The 12,804-nt window shown below is 33.9% G+C and overlaps 1 long non-coding RNA gene across 1 annotated transcript; it reads left to right on the top strand.

The window, feature by feature from the left end:
• Positions 1-4,133: 4,133 nt before the first annotated feature.
• Positions 4,134-11,700, top strand: LOC130146451 (uncharacterized). The gene is made up of 3 exons (XR_008820916.1): positions 4,134-5,349; positions 7,077-7,130; positions 10,962-11,700. It is a non-coding gene; the product is annotated as an uncharacterized LOC130146451 (long non-coding RNA).
• Positions 11,701-12,804: the final 1,104 nt, after the last annotated feature.

Genomic DNA, 12,804 nt, shown 5'->3' with positions numbered 1-12,804 from the left:
TTAGACAATGGAGTTTATCAGAAGAATGGACAGCTTTCATATAAGAGTTTAAGGATTCTTTAGTATGGAAAAAGATGAATTAAGGGACAGTATACTGGGGATCAATAAAGTCATAAATGATGTAAACAGTGAACAGTCGTGTAGGTTTTATATCTGTCTTTTTTGATATTAAAAATTAATTTATTAAAAAGCATAAAGCTTGATACCTAAAGCCAATTGAGATCACCTAGAATAACAAGCCTCATTGTGTCATATGTACTCAGTAAAATTAATCTGCTCTCTGCATTTGGGTACCATTTGCTATGGCAATTTTGTTGTAAAGATGTAATAATGAGGTTTTGGTTATGTTATACTTTTATTTTTATTTATGCTGTACCTTCATATGATTGTATTTTTTTTAGACTTTGATTTAAGAGTATGATAAGACTTCTTATCTGCATTTTCCATGAGTCTTTTCTTTCTCTTTGTGTTTAATGTCTGATTCAGCTTCATTCTCTGATTTATGATACTATGCCTAGTTCTAGTGAAATCTGATATTTTAATCTCATTAACTCTGCCTCATTTATATGGGTTGATATAATCTGTTCTACATGTTCTGGTCATTCTATCATTCTTTGTTCATCACCTCACTGTCAGTCTTGTCTTCATGATTTTCTCCTTATCCTTCTAATCTCTCTTCTTCTTCCCTCCCTGACATTACTTTTCCTATTATTTTCCTGCATTTTCTCTCATTCATTTAATTCTTTAAGACATTAAATATTTAACAAGCTAGGACTGATTCTCATCAGTATATGTAAAGGGTTTATGATCTCTTTTTAAATGATTTAGCCTACTAGTAATGGTCTGGTTTTCAGTCTAAAGTTTGAAATCTTTCAATTTCTATATAAATAAGGACAATGTTAGTCAATGGAACAGTTTCATTGTGAAAAGGAAACAGTCAAGTCTTCGGTAACAAAATCCTTTTGATTGATTTGGCCTAAACCACTGCAGTGAAGTTCTTTTAAATTTTAATGTAGAAAATTTGGTAAGTACCTTGTTAATTAAACAAGCAAAAGCTTTGTTCTATAGAGTGTACAGGGAATATAATTGCTGCAAGTCACTTTAACAATCTTTAAGATATTTATATTATGTTATGTTATGTTATGTTACGTTACGTTACGTTACGTTACGTTATGTTATGTTATGTTATGTTATGGGGTTTTTTTTGTTGTTTTTGTTTTTTTGGGTTTTTTTTTTTGCAATGAGCACAACTGTACAGCTTGAAAACTGAATTTATATACTCAGGAAACAGGATTTGTAGAAGTCATAAGAAATTTTATTTTAGACAGTTACCTTGACTTCAGCAGGCTCCTACAGATGAAAAAGAAGATAAAGTTTTATGCCTGTTTTTGCCTCAAGTGAGTCAACCTTTCTGAAAAAATAGAGAAATCTGTAAGAAAATAAAAATTTGTTTTGTCTTTTGATAACAAAAGATGGAAAGCTAGAACTTGAAGACAAACTTATGATGAACCTTTCAGTAGGAGAAATACTCAGTTACTGTCATTAAAAGGGTCCCCTAAGAAAAGGTATGTGACTCAATGCTGAAAAGTCATTGTGATGAGCTTTAGTATATTTAAAATTATTTATCAAAGCTGTTGCTTCACAATAGAGTAGCCTAAGACTGCATAGCCTTGTGACTTATTCTTAGGGACAGATTTTGTTTTGACATACTTGTATTATTATTATTCTATTGAAAATAAGTTACCCTAATTGCTTACACAACCAATAGTAGAATTTTACTTTTTTCCTCAAAATGCAAAAGTACGTAATGAGATTTTTTTGGCATATGGTTTTGAAATGCATTTTAAAAAAATTATGTATCTCTTTCTCAAGATCATCTAAGAAAAGATCATTGATAATATCTTAATTATATAATATCTTAATTACGGCACTGGTTCTTAGAGAAGTCCACAGTATTTTTTTCTTTTAAAGGAAAATCTTTCAAAACCAGTATTGAATGCTAATAATGCCTTGAAAATAACTTTCATCAATCTATCTATTCAAGAGAATTTAAAGTTGGTTTGGTTTTTTTTTCTGGTGTTGTTTTTAATACACTTGTTAGCTGGCTGAGATTGCAAGATTGTGTCCAGTATAGAGCAATAAAAACTTACAGAAAAATGAAATATCTTATTTTTAATGAAAGAATTAGCAAGTGGTTGGGAGTTTTATTTGCTCCAATGGTAACGGAATAGGCTTTCCTAAATGGGAAAAACCCAACCTTTTTTTAAGTGGTAACATGGGAATTGGTAATAGTTTTTGTGGATATGCACTGACCAAGCTGAGATGGTACACTGTACTTTCCTGTTTTTTTTTTTGTAAGGAGTGTTTTGGGATCCAAAAATAAGGAGCTGTGGTTTATTCACTAAGAAACATATCTGGAAGTTCAGCAGGGACTCATAGTTTTGGTTTTATCCCTGCCATATTTGTAAGTACGCAGAAAAATGTTGTAATACTGTAGATAGTATATGTTATGTTTTGCCAGTTATAGTGAACATCAGTATTATATATAACATTTAAAAAACCTTATTCTTATCCCATTCCTTTCACATCATATTAATAGACTACAATTTTGAGTAGATTTAACAATAAAACATATAATATCTTGCCAATGCAGAGCTCATTCCTTTTTATTAGGTGTATGCAGTATTGCATTTCTTATGAAAGCATGCTGATGAATTATAAAGCTTTTCTGTGCTTATACTTTCTCATGTGTGTATACGTTGTTTTTTGGTTTTCACATGACAGAGTTACAAGTTTGGTAAGTTTTGGGGCTAAGAATCAGCAGAGAGTACAGTTGGGGAAAAAATTAATTTCAGGAAGGCAATTAAAAGAAGAACCTGTGTGTGAGGATGGTTAGGTTTGGCTGCCAAAAGTTTAGAGAATCTCTAAGGTTAAGAATGAAAAGGAGCTAACAGTTACTGGAAAACAATATCGGACTTCCAAGTCTTCAGTGTTTTAGCCTATGATGATTCTTTCCAGCTACAGCTTGCTGCTTCTCCTATGAATGATAGCAGCTGGCTTGCAAGGAAGAGAAAGGGATTTTTTTGTCAGCCAGGTGCAGGCATTGTTTTTGTAGTGAATATTTGTCTTGCTCAGAGGTTAAATACCAACCGAAAGACTGTGTGACACACTGGTCCATATACTATACATGTTCCACTATGGAGATATTACCAGTCAGATAATACTGCTTCCACTACCATTACAATACAGCATCCATACCACTAACTTCTTAAATAGTATTACTCAGCCATACTGCAGATATGTAAGCTGTCAGGTTGCCTATAGCCACATCACTATCAAGCTACAGCCAAGTAACTGTTTCCTTATTATGAATGGTATTTTATTGTACATGTCAAATCTTTCAAAGTCCATTTCAGAATTAAGAAAAAAATGCAGGAATATGGTTTAATTTTCAGGTATAAGATATATGATTCTTGGAAACAGAAAACAATATTACTAGCCTACATAAGTAAAAGTGAAGTAAATCTGCACATATCTAGGCGTGTACAATGCCAGTTCTGAAAGAGCAATTTAACTAAAATGAGACAAAACCTTTTTAAAATGATCTCCGGTCTTATTTTTAGTGATAAGACTATAGCAATTAAAATGAGGATATTCCTAAGGGTTTTAATTATATGCAGGATATTTTGTCCTTAAGGTTCAAATTGTCGAGAATCAGATAGAATAAATTGATGAGCAAATCTTGTGACTGTCTTGGAATGGAGAGGGGAAAAAGTACGCATAATGACTAAATGATGGCATACTACTACAGCTGAAATGCAGAAATTTAGTACTGCAAACTATGTCTGTTGTTGCATGGGTACAGTATAAGTTTTTGTGAATAGCCTAGGTCGTCCTTGTAGGGTCTTGTATCTTTTGGAATTACTGTTGTATGTCCTCTGATCTGCTGTTGTGTTAGTTTAAGCCAGAGGCATTTCAGGGATATATGCTGTAGCTTTCTTACTATTACTTTGAAAGGATTTCATGATTCTCTGAAATTATAGATGGCATTTGTACAGAATTCATTTGATAAAAGAAGGGTTGGTTTGAGAACCTTGTGGTAGTGGAAGTCCGTAAACAGTTCTGGCTGTAGGATGTCATTTGGAAGGATAAGTGGGAAGAGGGAGCTTTGATTGACTCGTGCCTTGGACCTCTTTGATCTCTCTCCATTTACCTGTGGGACAACCTGCCTTGGGTTTACAACTGCATTTTATGGAGGATTTAGGAAGATATTTGAGGAAGGTTTGTTCTCTTTTCTGCTTTTCTGGTAATGAAGCAGAACAATTTGACGATTTTTTTTTGATAAATAGCTGAAAATGTAAAAACTCTATAGGCTGGATTCTTACAGGACAGCCCAAAACCACTGAATGTAAGCACATCCAAGAATGACAGTGGCAATCTCTTCTTTATTCCTTCCTTACAATAGGAAGGTCTATTGTACATCTGCTTTTTTTTTTCTCTTTTCTGGGTTTTGTTAAGATGATGACAAGCAAGCTTAAATATTGTATTTTCCAATATAAAGTATTCTACTTAAAAGATCTAAAAAGTTATTTTGAGCAAAATCAGCATTTGTCCCATGTGCCGAAAGAGAAAGAAATGTTTTACCTATCTTCAACTGTTCATTCCACTTTCCATGATGTTTTTAAACTGATTGTCATGGCTTTGGGCAAAGTTTCTTTGTGGAAAGCTAGGCCTTTTTCATAAACCAGTTCTTCCTTGTTTTATCAATACTTATTTGCTGTGGTAGGGGTGAGGGATATCACATCCTTTGACCTAGGATGTGATATGGGGCATCATATGTTCTTTGAGGTGGTTTAGAAGCGATTAAATTCGTAGGCATTTGAAAATAACTTTTGGATGCTCTCTGCAAGATGTGTCACAGAGATGTTGAACCTAGTGAGATAATTCGGATTCCTCTGTAGTAGTTAGCAATGAACCACAGTGAAGTCTGTATCCTTCTGTTAGACGGTTACTCAGCATACCCTTGCTGAGTAGTGAGATTCTGAAGTAAAACTAATTATTCCAGCTAATTAGTGCTAGGAAGACCTAACACAAACCTGCATGAAAATTTTGTGAGTGTGTCTGGGGTTGTACTTGTTTATTTAATTCTCCCAGGGTGTTGTCTGCTATGTTTTTTTTTGAAAGGGTCGCAGCTGGAGGTGGGTAGGAGGAGGCAGGCTGCCTCTTTGCCTTGTCTCAACTGCTGTCTTGTGACTCAGCCTGAAAACTGAGGAGAAGACACAAGTGGGGGCTGCTGAGCTGTTTTCAGGGAAACCAAATGCTCCAGGGACAGGGAAGGTCAATGACTTGGTAAGTAGCAACACCACAGCGTAAATATAAACTAAGAGACTTGCAAAGAAGTACAGGGAGTAGAGCAATTTCATCATGGATGGAACTAAAAAGGAAGACATCTTGCCTGAGGTCACACCAAGTTCAACAATATAAATAATGCTATTTGACACATCAATGAAGAGAAACAGTTATACTTCTGACTTTGAGCTTCATTCGGAGGGACCTCAATATCAAAGTCCTGAATCAAACTTGTTTCCTGAAGTCCTGAGAGTAGCTCAAAACTGAGAGTTCTTTAGGTCCATCATGAATAAAACCCTCTGAATGACCCTTTGGGTGAATTGAAAGCGGATTAATTTGAAGCTTTCTCATCTATCAATAATCTGTCTAATCTGTCTAATCTCTCTAATCTGACATTAAACCTGATCTGCAAGTGGCAGATTTTTTTTGCATAAAGTAAAAGTTAAAGCAAGCATTTTTGATTCAGATACAAGTTTTCTCCTCAGTGAATGACACAGAATTTGAGGTTTAGTTTCAGTCTGTGTTAGGATAGTTGCAATAGCATAAATGAAATTTATTCTAGTTTAAGGAGGATTTTAGGTACTACATACTGGTCTGTACTCATCTGTTTTACGAGCGAGCAAAATTACATTTCAGAAAAATGTGTGCATAACTTAGAAAAGAAAAAAAAAATCCTATAAGGATTTCCAAGTTGTGTATATACAAATGGATTTAGATGACCTCAAGTAGTGTATTTGAAATTGACTGATTTTTAGCAACTTAGTACAAAAAATGGAACCCTGAAAATCATGACTTCTTATGTGATAGAACTGAGTACATTCACAAAAGCCATGCAAGCAAGGAGGTAAGGGTTATTTTTCAGTTATAATATGCAAATACAACGTTGGATATAAAAGCTGTCAGCTAGTTAACTCTTTCAAAATGCTTTGCTAACAGCATAAATCTACAAAATAATAACAGGCAACTGTGCAATTTCTTTCTCAGATTATTGTGTAAAAAGATGCTTTCATGGTTCAGCATATGAATGTGTCCTTAGAAAGTGCTACAAGCAATGTAATTTGATCAAATATTCATAATTCTTTTTTTCTGAGCAGCTGCCTATTTTAAGAACCCATGTTAATACATTCCACTGATTAGTGGCATCTAGTAAAAGATGCCTTTCAGGGTAGGCTCTTTTTATTTTTTCTTCTAGCCATATATTTATTTCATAAAATGAAGAAAAGCAGAGGTAAAGATTATAGACACAAATTTACATGAGTGGATGAAAGAGTACCTTTAACCTAAAGCCCATCTGGGAAAATGAGCGGCTTGACATCTGGTTAGTAGGGCTGATCATATAGTGCAGGCAAGGTAATATTTGTTCAAATGGAAATTACATTTGTCCCTTTAAATTTTGATTAATCAATGTGATCATAAGAATGTACTCTTGATCTCCAAATTCCTTGCTGAATAACTGTTCATACATAATGATGCAAATATTCAATGGCAGTATGGATTTGTACAGAGATTTTGCAAGAGCCAAGGGCTTTCTGGGTAAGAATAAATATAAGAAGAAAAAGTAGCTCTCTGTAGTGAAGAGACAGTGATGGGAAAACTAAGGGGTTTTTTAACAACTCTGTAAGGTGTAGAATATATTAATAAATTGCAGATTATTCAAAGATTGATATGAAAGAATTGAAAAATATATTTCAAAGCAAAAATCCCCATTTATTCATTTATTTCCCTAGATCTCTGAATTTGTGTATATCCTGTGAAGATCTCTATTCTTAGAAGATATTACAGTGAGTTGTATTTGTGTAAAGTAAAATATAGCAGTCAATTTTTCTTTGCTGATGTATTTAATGGGAAATACATGTTCATGTCCAGTTTCTTGCCAATTGTTATTCTGTTTTCCTTCTATTTGTGCTATTAATTAATTAATAATTCAGGAAAAAAACACCCTTAATTCTTCCTAAATACTTACTTCCTCCAAATAAAGTAGCATACATATTTCACTGATAAATATCATTATTTCTTTATTTCTACATTTATTATAGTTCTTAAAGTATATCTTCTTTGACATAGTGCATACCTCGTCCATAAATTCCAGATAGTTTCTATATTTGATATGCATATGCCCCTACTACTTTCACATGAAAATATAAATATAAATATAAAAAAATGCAGCAGATGCTACCCTTTCCCTGCTATAGTTGTAGCAACAAAAGGGAATATTGTAACAGTGGTTTCAGTACTCAGCCTATGTGTGGTTGTTTGCTCCTGGATATTACATGATCCTTTCTCCCTTGCCTTCCTAATTTGATGTTAACACTCCAGCAATTCTTTTGCTCATTCTCATCCTACATGCAATGAAAACCAATCCTTTTGTTAGTTATCAACTCGGCAAGAAAAATTAGTGATCTTTGGGCAGTTACAGCAGAACTGCCATGCATATTTCATTCAATAAAGACAGCCCAATTCCAAAATGTTGTGAAAACTCATACTCAAACCTCATGCCCATACTTCAGTTCTGCTAAGGCCAACACATTAATTATTTGTGTTCTCTAAATTATTTGTGTGACAGAAGGAAGCTATGTACTGTGGTCATAACAAGTGCTGCCTGATGCATCTTTAATATTACTGTCTCTCTTCAGAGTTCGCCATATCTTTCTGTTCGTAGCTGGGCTTGTGTATACTCAGGTGAAAAGAAGCATGAAGATTTACAAGATGCATAAGCAAATCCAAGGCTTGAGCATTCAAGTATGCAAGATGCATGTAAACTTACAATAGGTTCAAATATTAGTACATCTGGAAGAAGCAGAGTGACTTCAGTGAGACTATTTTTACTCATTCTACCATTAGTGACAATTCCTTCTAATTGGAGCAGTCTGCAGATTTTGTTAAAAGCTTGTTACATTTTTCTGTGCTTTTAAGAAGTTCCAGAAAAATAGATTTGGCAACATTCTCAATATTACTTTCCCAAACACCAATTTGTTGTTGCAAACTTACTTCGGTTTGATTTACTAGTGTAATTCATTTATCGGTTTTGTGTTCATGACATTTATAATTCACAGTTGTTGGCATTTACAGCAAGTTGGCAGATCTCATCACAATATTACATCAAAGTCAATTTGAATTAATTCATTAATTAAAAAGTCTATTGTAATTTGATTTCTTTTCAACAATTGCTGGTAACAGTGTCTGCTGCCAGCTAATCTTGGTTATTTAAAACAATGACAAAAAGAAAACATTATGGCTAGCTGAGTAGAATTGCATTGCTTAGGGCTTACAGTTAAAAATATGAGCATTTGCAATTAGCTTTGATATGATGTTCAGATCGCATTTCCTTGATAAGGAAAAAAAAAGGCATCAGGTAGGCTGTTACTCAATATGCAGGTGATAGCAATAGTTCTTTAGGTATTCAGGTTCTGCATTAGGATTTATATAATGTGATCTTTGATTATATATGTACAAATCAGGCATGCTGAAGGCTCAAGACTGTCATGTCCGGAACAAATCTCAAGAAAGCTAGAAAAAAATGCAGTTTTGATTTAGCAGAATAAAATATTCAAATCATAAAACCTATATGTCTTTGAATATTTTTAATGTTTAAAATTCTGATGAGTGTTACATTTTCCTTTGCCAATTAGCAGTTTCTTTGTTTCAGAAAAGCCTGTTCTTTTTCTTTCCTTCCCTTTAGGATGTAGTTTTCTCCAATCAGAGAGTTAGGATGTTTATTTATTCAAGAACAAAAATATATTCTCCAGACATACACAGAATTACAAGTTCTCTGGAATAATATACATGCAGGGCTGAATTCTGCTCATAATAAATTAGTGTAATTTAGGAATGACTTAATAAGAATAAATGATATTCAAATAGTAAGCAGCAGAATTTTTAGTAGCATTACCCTCTCCTCCACTGCCTATGAACCCCAAAACAAAGTAAAAGACATGAATAATTTTATTGGGAGAAGTTTCTGTTTATCGAAAAACATATTTTACACTGTAAAAACATTAACTTTTAGGTGTTTGTATAATTACATGGTGCCTGCCAGTACTGTCTTAGGTGCAGACACCATTACCCACAATTTACTTTTTGTAAAGTCCTGGAAAACAAATTCTTTTGTCTGAATTTGCTTTGACTATACAAACTGCCATCACTTTAAAAAAAAAAAAAATAATATGCCAGCAAGCCAAAATGTTATATATGAAAAATATTTCAAGTTTAGCTTTAAGATGAAGAAAATTAAACTCAAATTTTATTTACCATCTATATACTAAAGAGTTTTTGCTTTGTAAAACATTCATGCTGTACCAACTTTTTTCCTTTTCTTTACACAGAATTCAACATTACCAAACACAAACATTTTTGCAAGGTTCTTTCACTGTCTTCCTCTGGTCAAGATAGATCATGAGTTCCTCTTGGCAGAGTATACAGGGGTTTCAGTTATTCCACAGAAGAGCTCCTGCACACTCTGTATTGAAACATTCCCACATTTAACAATTGAAGACTCATTTTGCTTAATCAGACTCTTGAGGCAAATGGTCTGATTTCTTTTTCTACTAATCTACATTTTATGCTCTTCTTATCTCTATTTGTCCATACTGAATTCTGAAGTTATTCTGAAATAAATTCTAAAATTAACTTCAGTTCTAGGAATAGATTAATAATAATATAATTTAGCTTATATGCAAATTATAAGTTAAATGCAGGGCTTTGACTAATATTCCCAGATTTTGCTGCCTAAGTTGTCTCACCTGCATTTAAAGTTGACTCCAAGTTTTGTCTCACACAGAGGGAAGGGCAACTTGATTTCATGTTCAGGATCAAACTCTTTTTCACTTGATAAAATGATAATAAAATGAGAAAAACACAAAGAAAAAAAATCTTTATTGTAGTGTAACTGGCCCTGGCGAGCCATCCCTCTTTTACTGAGGCATGGAACAGAGTTACCAAGGGAGAGTCTTATCTTACAATATCTCACATACCTTACAATGACTGCCAGTTTTGAGTAATTTTCTGCATTTTGTTGCTGTCATGTAAAATTAGAATGACCTGAAGTTTAATTAAACCTTGTAAGCAGTACCTATCTGCCCAATACAGGATGAGTACTCACTGTTCTGAGAGAAAATTCGTAGATCTTTTATCTTTTCACATTACTGCAAATCTGGATTTTATAATGATTTTTTTCTCCAATCTCCGCCCCCCCTCCCCGATTGTTATATATATTAGAAAAGATATATATGTTTTATATGCATATGTACATATGTCTCCCTGCCCCCCAAATCATCTACATATTTAATTTTGATTACATAATTCTCTTAGTATAAAATATCTAGTGTGATGTTGTGGAATGGCATGGCTTAGATCTGACAAATGCATCTATTTGCTACAAGAGAAACAAAGATGTGAAACAGTAGTAACAAATCTAAAGTTTCCATGCACAATTTCCTGTAACCAATTACTAAAAAATATTGTCTATCAACACTTTGTTTCCAGCAGATGACCTTCAACTTACCTCCAACAGCTCGAGCAGGTGCAGATATGTATTAATAAAAATACTATACCTTCACAAACATTATTCTTCCTTTTGAAATAATAAACCAAATGTAATGTTCCTTGGTTTACAGGACTGACTAGGACAGCAATAGCTGCAGTAGATCGTCATGGATCAGATGCACCTTTTGCCACTGTGCTGACTTGATATGTGAAATCTTGGTATGATATTGAGAAATGTCCCATAAAGTAATTCAGGCTTATTGTTGGACAGAAGGCATTGAAATGGCTTGTGTTGCAATTGGGAGTTGCTGTATTAAGCTCTAATTTGTGGTTTATTCTAGAGGAAAATATTCAGTTAAGATAATTAATACATAATACTTTATTTTTTGTTTTCTTTGGTAGATTATCACAGATGTATATTATACTTCATTTCTGTTTACATATACATTTAGAGAGAGTAGCTGATATCTGATATCATTGTAAGTTTGGAGATCTTTGGATGCATTATTTTAAACAAAAAATATAGGCCAATGTTGTTCTTTCCATACTGGCTGAATTTAGTTATTTCATTAGAAAACATTTTATATATGTAGATGCATAAACTTTCTATGTGAGGTGAAATCCAGAGACTGATTAAGTGGTTGCGAAAACCTTCAGTAGTGGACACTTGCCTATCTATCAGATAAGGGAAAGCTTTTCTTTCAGCTACTTCTGCTTGTTTGTATTAGATAAAGAGTTTACATTCTCACTGTCGTCTAAAGAAAAGACATCCATAAAATGCAGTTTATTCGACTCACCTTTGTCAGATATCTCATCATATTTATTTGCAGAAGTTAAGAGAGAATTTGCCCTTTGCTAGTTTTAGCTTGCATCAATTGAGACTTTTAATTTAATTTTCAGTAACCCTCTTTGTATCAAAGATGAATGTATGCTGTTTACACTGTTTAAGATCAATTTTACATGAACTATACTCTGGTGATGCATATGATGGGAGCATGATGTTTCTTTTCTGGACTCATTTTTCATCTTGTTTTTCAAGTTAATGTTCTTCTATTTATTCTCCACCACCATTTTCTTGGTTCCAGTTTGTGTCCCATGACATTCAGCAATGAAAACTCAGATGCCAAAATTAACATAGAAAAGAAACTTGTTAAGCACATTATTACACTGAATTTCAAAAAGGAAGTAAGATATGAAGAATGGTGAACAGAAATGTATTTTTCCTGCACTAACAATGGCAAGTGAGCAGGATAAACACAGCTTCTAAACCTCATCTGAACGTTTGAGAATGCAGGCTGTTACTGACTTCCCCGCCCCCCCCCCCCCCCCCCCTTACAGAAAGTTTAAACTTTACAAGTACAAAAACTTAAGTACACTTGCCTTGAGATTGTACCTTTTATCTGTTTCTTGGGAGACAGGGCAGAAAGCTCTGTGCCTCTTGTAGCAATGTCTGAGGGTGACAAAAATTGGAGCTGAAGGTACAAACAAGCTACCTTAAAAATCATAAACCATTTTCAGGTCCTTTCTAAGGATAGCCAGAGGGAAGACTGCTACAGAGACTTAATCTTAGTGCTTGTAATAGCCAAATGGCACATAAAGGAACATAAGATGGAAAATGGGGTAAATGCTACTAGTAAAACAGAGAAGACCACATTTTCTGACTGTGCAGACCGCCATGGTGGATATTGTTTTTCTGGAGGGCACAGTTTGACTCAACAGCAGGAGGACAACTCATGATTGTTCCCCCTTCCTTCACTCTTTGAAAACAAGGGATTAATTTTGGAATTTTATATTTGGGCTTACTACATTTGCTACATTTCGGGATGCTAATGTGAGTTTTCACGTTAGATTTAGGGAGCTCAGTACCCATCTTGTTCACTCCAGGTATTTCAGGTCCTTGGAATCCCCTAGCTAACCACTTCTTTTAGTAGTGCTAGTCATTGCTTATCTGTTAAGACTGATTATACTCAGTTC

Source organism: Falco biarmicus, chromosome 3 (assembly GCF_023638135.1).
Source record: "Falco biarmicus isolate bFalBia1 chromosome 3, bFalBia1.pri, whole genome shotgun sequence".
Lineage (NCBI taxonomy): Eukaryota > Metazoa > Chordata > Aves > Falconiformes > Falconidae > Falco > Falco biarmicus.
The sequence above is the reverse complement of the archived record's forward strand: the minus strand, read 5'-3'. Positions and strand labels throughout refer to the sequence as shown.